Source organism: Delphinus delphis, chromosome 8 (genome assembly GCF_949987515.2).
Source record: "Delphinus delphis chromosome 8, mDelDel1.2, whole genome shotgun sequence".
In the NCBI taxonomy this organism is placed as follows: domain Eukaryota; kingdom Metazoa; phylum Chordata; class Mammalia; order Artiodactyla; family Delphinidae; genus Delphinus; species Delphinus delphis.
Genome location: NC_082690.1, coordinates 94,231,536 through 94,242,634, shown reverse-complemented (window position 1 = coordinate 94,242,634; position 11,099 = coordinate 94,231,536).

The following is an 11,099-nucleotide window of genomic DNA, read 5'->3' as shown; positions in this document are numbered from 1 at the left end:
CATACGTGCCTCTGCCCCCCAGCTAGTGATTATTCTAACCTTTAGATCAGAACATCTCCACCATGACAGCTTATCAAAGGGGCAGTGAGGGGCATGCCCCTCAGCTGGTTTCCCTGGTAACCGATGAGCCAACCTGATGTCAATTCCCCCTGTAACCGGTAACCTACCCAACTCACTCCCGGCCAGGAGTGAAAACTGCCACCCTGCGTGGTACAGTGTTGCTCCTGGACCTTGCTTCAGACATGTAAGATCCCTCATCCGTTAAACCATTGATATCTCTGTCACTAACTCTGGACTTCTTGTTCGGTCTTCAAGCTGGGCAAGTACAGGCCTTGTAGGCCTGTGGGGTGCAGCCCAGCACTTCTACATATTCTGCAACCTGGGAGCTCCCAGGACCCCATACTATTGCTTTTTTATGGAGACTTTATTACTTAGGCATGTTGATCAAATCATTGGCCACTGGTGATTAATTCAACCTCCAGCCCTTCTCCCTTCCCTGGAGGTCAGGTCAGGGGCTGAAAGTTCCAATCCTCTAAATGGTTGGTTCCCCTGGCAACTAGGTGCCATCCTAAGGGGTTTTTCAAAGTCACCTCATTAACAAGCTCAGGTGAGGTGTATAGGGGCTTGTGATGAATAACAAAAGATGCTCCTTTCACCTTTATTCCTCTTTTAGGGAGTTCCAAATGCTTTAGGAGCTATGTGCCTGAAGACCAAATATATATTATAAATCACAAGAGTACATATACATATTTGAATTTTTGTGGTAAAATATACATGACATAAATTTATTATTTGAACTCTGTTTAAGTGTACAATGTATCGGCATTAAGAACATTAACAATGTTGTACAACCATCACCCCTGTCCATTTCCAGAACTTTTCTGCCCCACACAGACTCCGTATCCATTAAAAAATAACTCCCGATTTCCTCCCCCGCCTCAGTCCCTGGTAACCTCCATTCTACTTTCTAAGAATTTGCTTATTCCAGAAACTTCATACAAGAGGAATCATACAAAATGTGGTTTTCTGTGTCTGATTTATTTAATTTAGCATCATGTTTTCAAGGGTTATCCATGTTAAACCATGGATATATCAGAATTTCCTTCCTTTTCATGCCTTTCATTGTACATATATACATTTCATTTATCCATTCCTCTGTTCACAGACACTTGGGTTACTTCCACTTCTTGGCTATTGTAAATAACGCTGCTGTGAACAGTGGGGTACAATATCTGCTGGAGTTTCTGCTTCCAATTCTTTGGGGTATATATGGTCCTGTTATATTTTAATTCAAATTGAACAACGAACTTCCGGCTCTTTCTTCTTCTTGGTGGTCCATAAGGCAATAAAGAACCTGGTACTTCCATTTTCCAGATGCAGAAACTGAGCAGGAGGTTAAGGCTGCAAACTGGAACTGGAAACTAGATCCTTAGGGTGGAGTCTTTGGCACTAACATCCCCAAAGACAAGGTTTGTGCATCACCGATGCACCCCCAGGACAAGTGGCCAGGAGGCAGTCCACATGGTGAAAGGATGGATGGATGTTTTTTGTGCTGACACTTTGAAGAGCCTCTCGAATAAGCTCCTGGTGTCTGTAACACGTCTTCCTCCCCTTTCCCAAATCTCACTCTCCATTTATTAGACACACTCCCCCCGCCCCGCCAAGGGACTTGGACAAACCAGCTGGTCCTGGTCCATATCTTAAGTCATAACAACTTCAGTCTCATTCAGGCCTGAGAGAGGTTGCTTTCCAAAGTGTTCTGTCCACAGTCCCAGGTGTACGTCTTTCCCTCCATCCTGTGTGGGGCTTCACTTGAACTTCACCCCGAGTTCATTGCAATTCCTGAACAACTGGTTCCTGGCTGCTGTGTGAGACCCACTGGGGGGCCCTCTGGCATAAGGTAGGGGTGGATTTGGATGCTTTCTAGTCAAGTTTTGTCAGAGAATCTCTAGCCTGCTGCGTGGTTGCAGGTCCTCTTATCTCGGCAAGCTGTCCTGGGGTTTTGGGAATCTCAACCCAAATTCCCTTTTGTTTAAAAATTGAGACAAATGTAATTTTAATGAAGTGGTGAAAATGCTTCTCTTGGTAAACTGTACTGTCGACTTGGCATTTGCTTTAGAAAATGGGGGCTCTGAAAGGATTCCCTGCTCTCTTCTCCTTGGAGGAGCCTGGCTTCAGGCTCTCAGAGGAGGTAAGGGGTGTGGCTTAAATCATCTGGGGTCCTTTGTCCACTTGCTTTCTGCCCACACGACAACAAAAGCTGTCACTAATGGCACAGAGATGGGATGCAGAAGGCGTGTGCCTGTCTCTCGCTATTGGGGAGAGTGTGTGTAAGAAAGAAGGCAAGTGATGGTGAGAAGCACACGCAAGGCATCCATTTCATGCCCCCAAAGTAGTATGGCCAAAGGTTCAGTTTCACCAGGGAAAATTCTCTGTCTGGTGGAGGAAGGAGGCACTGAGACAAAAGGTTTCGTGGTGAGGGTGGGGTGGAGATGAGCTCGTGCAGGTTTGGCAAAAATAGAGAACTAAATCCATCTATCTATAGCCCGACTACCGGCAAACAACCACCCATCTCCGCTGAAAGTGGGCGGGGCCGAGGGTAGCAGGGGAGGGAGCGGCTTCGCGGGCAGCAGAGGGTTAACCGCTCCGGGCGCCCAAGGACGTCAGAGCGGGTTCTTGTCTGCAGCTGGGATTGAGAGCTTTTATCCCTTGTTATTTTTCCTCCCGTCTTTGCTTTTTATTGTGTTAGGATTTCGGGATTTGGCTTTTTATTTTTTTAATGTTGAAAATATTTGGAAGGGGAGAAAAAAAAATCAATCCCAGTGAAAGGATAGGAAGACAGCAGGCTGGAGGATGGGGCCATTGGGAGTCCGTGGTTCAGATCAAGAGCAGGGCAGCTACCCTTACGTGGCCCCCTCCCATCCCTACATTCCCCTGAACCCCCAAAACCTCAACCTGGGCAAAGGGGCTTCCTGCTTTGGAGCCATTCATCCACAAGTCAGCTATGAGGCCCGCTGTTATTAACAGGGGCCGCTGCCCCATGTGCCCTCCTCCTGGACACAGCCGTCCTCCCGCCCAGCAGTCGTAGCCTGTGGTGGGCTGCGAGGTCAGGAGATGTCTCTGCAGGAGACTTTCTCCTCTGCTGACCCAGTGGGGAAGGGCATGGAGAAGGACACAATCTCTCTGAAAGTGAGGGGGGAGAATAGAGGAGATCAGGTTCCAGAAAGGAGGGAAGGAGTGGCATGCATTACTCAAGACAATTTAGAGCTGCTTAGATGTTTATAAGATACTTCTTTAGGAAGTAAATATGAAAACTCAGGGAGGCCATATTCAGCCGATGGCCATAGGGGTCAGAATTTTTCGTAGTCTGCAGGTTTCAGGACAGAGTTGTTGGTCTGAGGCAGAAGGTACTGAGCACAAAGGTCAGGTGAGAGAAAGGTAAGGTGGCCTGAGTGTGGCACCGTGAAGCCAGAAATTGAGACAGAGATGTGGAGACAGAACCATTGAGCCCCAGGATCCTAGGGATGGAAAGGATGCCTGAGCATATCTGGGGGACCTGCTCCCCAGAGGAAGAATGATGTTGGCCCACATCCCTGATATGGAAGCCTCCAGTTGGCTTGCATACTTTGGGTCCTAGGGAGACGACCCGGGAATGGGTATAGCTACTTCCCAATGGAACTTTGTCACTTGGTAGCCCTGGGAAGCTGCAGGAATTGCAGGGAGAGAGGTGGGGACTCAAAGGGCAAGACCAAATAACATTTGTCTCTTACTCTTGCTTATAGTCACACTGACAGAGAAAGCAAGCTGTGGGAAATGGTCACCTAGTGTTAAAGATCAGAACTGGGTCTTCTGAACTAAGACTTAACATTATAAAAATGGACTTTCTCCCAAGGACAGAGTACATCTGAAGGGGATCATGACAATGGGGGTTGGCAGGAAAATCTCCCACCTGATCCAAATAACTTAAACTGAAACTTTGAGAGACTTTCATCTGCAGTGAAAACCGGGTATTGTGGAGAGTGAGCCTGGCATCAGTGAAAATAGAAGCAAAGAAGTTCTTGGTTAAGTAACAGTGTTCGTGTGGTCTCAGATTGGGGCTGGAGATCTTTACTTTGTCCTCTCCACCGTCTTCAACATTCTGCCCCGAGTCCTGGAAGCCTGTCTTTATGGATGCATCCGTGGGCTCTCTGCTGGGTTCAGCCAATAAGAATCAACCAGTGGGAGACTGGAAGATGGGAGGAGAGTGAAGTCGGGATATTTATTTTCTGGCTCCCTCCCAGGTGGGTCTCCATGTGCTGGCTGCATCCCTCCTCTAAAAACCTCAGCTCTTGTCAGTGACGTGCTACAGCAACTCTGTTCAGATTCAGGTACCTACCTTTTCCCTTTGCCCCTCCAGGGCTTGGAATGGTAACAGATCCCCACCCTTGTTAGCTCTATTCCTTGCTGGTTTCCCTTAACCCTGCTGACACTACTTAACCAGCCCCTTTATTAAACTCCGAATTACCCCGTCTGAGATTGCCAACCACTTCCCACTGGGACCCTACCTAATACAATAATGTAATAAATGACATAAAGTTGAAACTGTAACATGAGGTTGGTATAAGCTCAATGTCATCAGCAACGCTTGGTTGGATGAGGCTTATGATGTGAATTCTATGTTGGTAAGGATCCTATTCACCCAAATAAGTCTCATGGCAGTGGGTCAAGAACTCAGTTCATTTAATTATTTAAATAAATATTTATTGAATATCTACTGCATGGCGTGTACTACAGTAGGGACTGGGGAGTCAGTGATGGGCAAAACAAGCATCCAGGTCTCAAGGTGTTTTCAGTCTGCTGGGGGAGAAAGACATAAGTCACACAGTCAGAAATATAAATATATAGGTAGAAACTGTGATAAATCCTTGGCAAGATAACTGCATGTTTCTCTGAGAGCATCTAATAGGAGGTTAATAAGGGGTGGAGCATCAGAGAAAGTTCCTCTGAGGAAGGGACACTAAGCTTAGTCAGGCAAAGGGCAAGGGATGGGCAGAGGAGTGTAGTAGGCAGAGGGAATAGCACGTTCGAAGATTCTGAGGCTGGGGCTTCCCTGGCCATCCAGAGGTTGAGCCTCCGCGCTTCCACTGCAGGGGGCGTGTGTTCGATCCCTGGTTGGGGAACTAAGATCCCGCATGTCACATGTGGTGTGGCCAAAAAATAAACTGTCAAAGATCCCGAGGCCGGAAGGGCCTTACAGGTGTTCAGTGAACCTGGGAGAGGCCTCTGCAGCAAGTTGAGAGTTGGCTTTACGTGCAGTGGGGAGGCATCATAGAGTTTTGGGCAGGAGAACAGCATGACTTGATGTCACAAAAGCTGGTGATGGTACACCACGGGTGGGGATAAAAGGAGAAACAAGTGACGCTGCTATGGGAGGTCCCAACCACTGGCCTGGCTAACAGTGTTGTGATGCTCTCCTTGTCCAGGAAATCCTCACTTGGAGGCAGTGAACTGGGCTGATGGGCACAACCGTTGGGTGCCCTGTTCTTTCATAAGCATTGCAGTGATGCGGGGAGCTAGTACCTGGGATCTAATTCTGACTAGCAAGGAAGAACTTGTTGGTAAGGTAGAAGTGTCTGGAGGAAAAGGGGAAGTTCTTGGGAGAAAGGGATGGATGATCATATGATGTGTGTGTGTGTGTGTGTGTGTGTGTGTGTGAGTGAGTGTGTGAAACAGACTGAGAAACAGAGGTAGAGAGATGTGCTAGAAAAGCAAATCTCTTGGACTCCAGAAAGAAAACAGGAGTTACTAGCTTATGGCTAGAGATTCAGACAAAGAAACTAGATTAACAGGCACAGGAAATCCTACTGTATTTATTTGCTTGGACGCCATAACAAAGTTCCACAGACTGGGTATCTTAAATGACAGAAATTTATCATCATCTCACAGTTCTGGAGGCTAGACATCCAAAATTAAGGTGTCAGCAGAGTTGGTTCCTTCTGAGGATGTGAGGGAAGGAAGGACCTGTTCTAGGCCTCTCTCCTTGGCTTGTAGATGGCGATCATCTGCCTGTCTTTCTTCACATTGTCTTCTCTCTACTTGTGTCTGTCTCTGTGTCCAGATTTCCCCTTTTTATAAGGACATTAGTCCTATTGGATTAGGGCCCACCCTCATGACCTCACTTTTCCTTGATTACGTCTATAAAGATTCTATCTCCAAATAAGGTCACATTCTGAAGTACTGGGGGTTAGGACTCCAACATATTCTTTTTAGTAGACCCAAGGGACCCATCACAACTACCAAATGAAATTCAAGCAGAACTTACTAATTCATCTATCAAACATGCACCAGATGCTTACTCTATACCAGGTACCTGCTAAGTGTGGACTTGGCCCCAAAAGTACACTTGGTCTTGTGGTAGAATACGGACATTCAAAATATGTAATGCAGGTTAACAAGAGCTATGATAAGTATGTTTACTTCTAGGACACACTTGATATATGACACAGCTTAATGTAACATTACAGGGAAGCACAGGGGATACAAAGCATAGTGGTGGCACAAAGAGCAGAGTGGGGACTTCCCTGGTGGCGCAGTGGTTAAGAACCCGTCTGCCAATGCAGGGGACATGGGTTCAAGCCCTTGTCCGGAAAGATCCCACATGCCGCGGAGCGACTAAGCCTGTGCGCCCCAACTACTGAGCCTGCACTCTAGAGCCCGCGAGCCACAACTACTGAGCCCACGTGCCACAAGTGCTGAAGCCCGCATGCCTAGAGCCTGTGCTCTGCAACAAGAGAAGCCACCTCAATGAGAAGCCCGCGCACCGCAACGAAGAGTAGCCCCCGCTCGCCACAACTAGAGAAAGCCCGCGCGCAGCAACGAAGACCCAACGCAGCCAAAAATAAATAAATAAAATAAATTTTTAAAAAAAGGAGCAGAGTGGTCAGCGCTACTCAGGGGGGTCATGACCTGAGTCTCTAAGGATGACAAAGGAGTGGCCCAAGGGGAGAAGAAGTGGAAGGGAGTTCCATGTGGAGGGAAATCCATAGAGTGAGTAAGTGCAGGTGGGTGTGGGTGAGAGTATGGCTGCAGGTCAGTGAAGGGAGATGAGGTTAGAGTTGCCAGATCATGAAGGGCCTTGGGTCCAGGATAAGGAAAGTGAACTTACACATACACTTGACAAAGTTTTCAGGATGTGTGGGGAACATCATCTGGGAGATTTAAGGACAGAGTGGTATGATTAGATTTGGCTTTTGTGTGGAGGATGGATTGAGGGGGTTGTGAGGGGAGCCAGGGAGACTAGTGAGTGGGCAGAAGCAGAAATAAGAGAGTGAGAGGGAAAGAGAACAGAGGGCTGGACCAAGGCAGTAGGGATGGAGAGGGGAGAAACCATTATGCAGAGTCCTAGGGGTAGAATTGAAATCTGTTAGTGACAACTTAGTCGTGAGGGACAAGGGAGTGGGGAACTTAGGATGCTCCCTAGATATCTGGTTTGAGTGTGAGTGGACAGTGGTGGCATTCACAAGACAGGGACTTCAGGAGGAAGAGTGGACGTTGGGGGAAGGTTAGTTCTGTTTTGGACATGTTGAGATTGAGATGTTTGTGGGACGTCAGGAAGAGGTCTGGGTTTGAGATATACATCTGGGAGCTGCCAGTAGTTGAAGTCATGGACTTAGATGAAGTTACCTGGAATGAACCTTTTTTTTTTGGCGGCACCATGTGACATGTGGGATCTTAGTTCCCCAACAAGGGATCGAACCTACACCCACAGCAGTGGAAGCACAGAGTCTTAAACACTGGGCTACCAGGGCAGGGAAGTCCCTAGGATGAACCTTTAGAGTGAAAAAAATGTAGGACTCAGGGACAAAACCTTGAGGAAAAGGAGAATGGTAAAGGTCAACCAGATGGTGCTGGAGAAAAGTCTGATGAACATCACAGAGGAGAGAGTTAACACCATTAGATGCCCCTCAGAAATCAGAAAAGAAAAAGGATGAAAGGGAATCTTTGGATTGGCTACTTGGTGGTCACTGACTACATCAGTGGGTCAGTTTTAGTGGAGTGAGTGCAGCAAAGTTTAAGTTGCATGGACAGAGGAATGAACAAAAGGGGAGGAAGTGGAGATGAATAGTGTGGGTGATTCTCTTAGAAAGCCTGGCAGTGAAGGGAAGGAGAAAAATAGACTGTAGCTAGAGGGGGACAGAGGATTTGGAGTTGGGTTTTTTTCCCCATGAGAGAGATTTTATGGTGTTTCTATAAAGAATGAGCAGAAGAGCAGGAGGGAAGAGGTCAAATATACAGCGAGGAAAGAGAAGACTCCGGAGATGAAAAGGATGGATCCAGAGCAAAGGTGGTTGGGTTATCCTTGTAGGAAAGATGTAGTGGAGGTAGCAGTGGGTCTAGAAACCTTAGATGGATTGGCAGGAATTTAAGAAATTCCTCAATGATGTTGTCTTGTTTTTCCCCTAAAATGTAAGAGATGATTCATCTCTGGGGAGTGAGATGGGAGGTTATTGGATAGTAGAGATGACGCGGGGAAGAAAAACTTGAAAAGGGTGTATTAGTCAGAGTTCAGTTGCAGTTAACAATCCTTTGTAGCTATTTTAAGAAGAAGAGGACTTAATGCAGTGAATTGGGTGCTTACAAAAATCACTGGAAAGTCTAGAAGGCCAAACTCTAAACTGAGATTCCAGGAATGAATCCAGGGCATCTCATCACTAATCTTCCAGGGGGCCTACCATCTCTACCACAGTCAAGAAATGGGGGAGGGACTTCCCTGGCAGTCCAGTGGTTAAGACTCCATGCTCCCACTGCAGGGGGCACAGGTTTGAAGTAAGATCCCATATGCTGCGCAGTATGGCCAAAAAAAAAAGAATAAAAAGAAACTGGGGAGTTTGGAAGCCACTGCTGTTGAGCCTTAGAACACTTAGCTGTCATGCAGGGATCAGGAAGTTGGGACAGCAACTTTGGATACAGGGCCAAGTTCCCAAATTCAAGTCTCATCAAGTGTTACTTATTGGCAGAACCTAAGTCACAATCTAAAATCTAGCTGCAAAGGAGTCTGGGAAGTTTTTGGTTTTTCATTCTCTGCAGTATGGGAACATATACCCTTACCCCCACACTTAAATTCTAATAAACAACAGCAACAGCAACGTGCTCCCACCTAATATAACTATCCCTTCTTACAAAACACCATCCATCCATCCATGTTCCATTTCAGTTGAAATCAGATGTATGCCTAACATACAATTAAAGGATTTGATAAAGCTAATTAATAACAGTAGAATTTCATCCTTGAATAATATAATTGCCAAGATTCTCCATTTCAGTCTTGAGTATAGAAACCACCTAGCGTTAGCCTCTTCCATCTTTTAAGGCAGGGCACTGAAGTTTGCAGTGCTCTTTCACATATATGATTTCATTTGATTATCACATTTTGTGAACTGGACATTCATAGGGGTTACTGTTTTCATTTTACAGCTGACACAAAAGTCTCTATTGGCATAGGAGCATACAAATTTTAGTTATATTTATATTAACTGCAAAGGACTTTCGTATCCAAATGTATTTACAGTTCATCAAATAGAATAAAGTTATGTATTATATTCACTAATAATACATGATGAACCGTACAGGTTATAGGTCAATTCAGTTTCATTGGACAGTGTGCTAATCTGTCTATATAAGACTGGAAGCAATTACCTTGACCTTGTTCATAATTATCTTTTTTCCTTTCAGCTTTATTGAGGTACAAGTAACAAATGCGAATGTATATATTTAAGGTGTACAGCTTGATGTTTTGATTTAAGTATGCATTGTGAGATGCTCACCACAGTCAAGCTAATTAACATATCCATCACTGTATATAGTTGCCTCTTTCTTCCTCCCTCCCTCCCTCCTTTCCCTCCCTCCTTCCCTCCATCCCTTCTTTCCAAATCTCAAGTAAATAGTGTATTGTTAACAGTAGTCACCATGCTGTACATTAGATCTCTAGAACTTATTCGTCTTGCATAACTGAAAATTTGTACCCTTTGACCAACATCTCCCCATTTCCACCCCACACCTACCCCCACCAACCTCCGTTCTACTCTCTGCTTATAGGAGCTTGACTGCTTTAGATTCCACACATAAGTGAGATTATACAGTATTTGTCTTTCTGTGTCTGGCTTATTACACCGTAATGCCCTCCAGGTTCATCCATGTTGTCACAAATGGCAGAATTTCCTTCTTTTTATGGCTGAATAATAATATTCCATTGTGTGTACCACATTCTCTTCATTCATTCATCATCAGATATTTAGGTTGTATCTTAGCTATTGTGAATAACATGCATTCATCTTCCATCATCCATCCATCCATCCATCCAACCACAGTAGGCATCAGAAGCTGTGTTGATATGGTACAGTGAGTAGACCAGGTGTAGAACAGCAGCTGCGATTGAAATTACAGTCTGATCTTACATAATCTGTCATCATTCTCCAATTCCAAGGTACATCTGGTCAAGTCAAGTAAGTAGGTTAAATGAGGATGTGATGGGGATCACCTCTAGTTTGCTGGTAAATTGGCTCTCAGAAAGGACGAAAAAGCCCCGATTTGTAGCGTGTGCCAATTTCATGGTTTAAGTAGTCTCATCGTGGCCAATTTAAAGCTACCAAAGATGAGGTTTGGAGGTAATGTTAACAATCTTATATAATTCTTATGAATAAATGAGAACAATTCTCACTGATGGGTCACCAACCTTGCATTCTTCAAGTCTTCTGTGGTGATACTGAACTCCGTGATTCCCTAGAAATGTGGCATTGGTTTTGATTTACTATTTTGTTAAGGAGGGGCTCACCAGGAGTTCTCACTTGGTCCTTCCTGTCATGATGGCCCTTAATCCATAGGTCAGGCAGAATCCACTGGAGATTCTGCCTGTCGCTGAGTGTACATATTCCAACTGTACATTCAGGACCTGGAGAAACAACCACAGGGTGGATATGAATCTATTGGGCCCACTGTGAAATGGTTTGGGCCCAAACTCCATTTATTTCCTGACCTCCATTAATTTGATTTCAACCCATTCAACCCATTAGCTCAGCGCCAGTAATAAGCCCTGAAAAGTCTGCTATTTCTCTTTTCCCAGT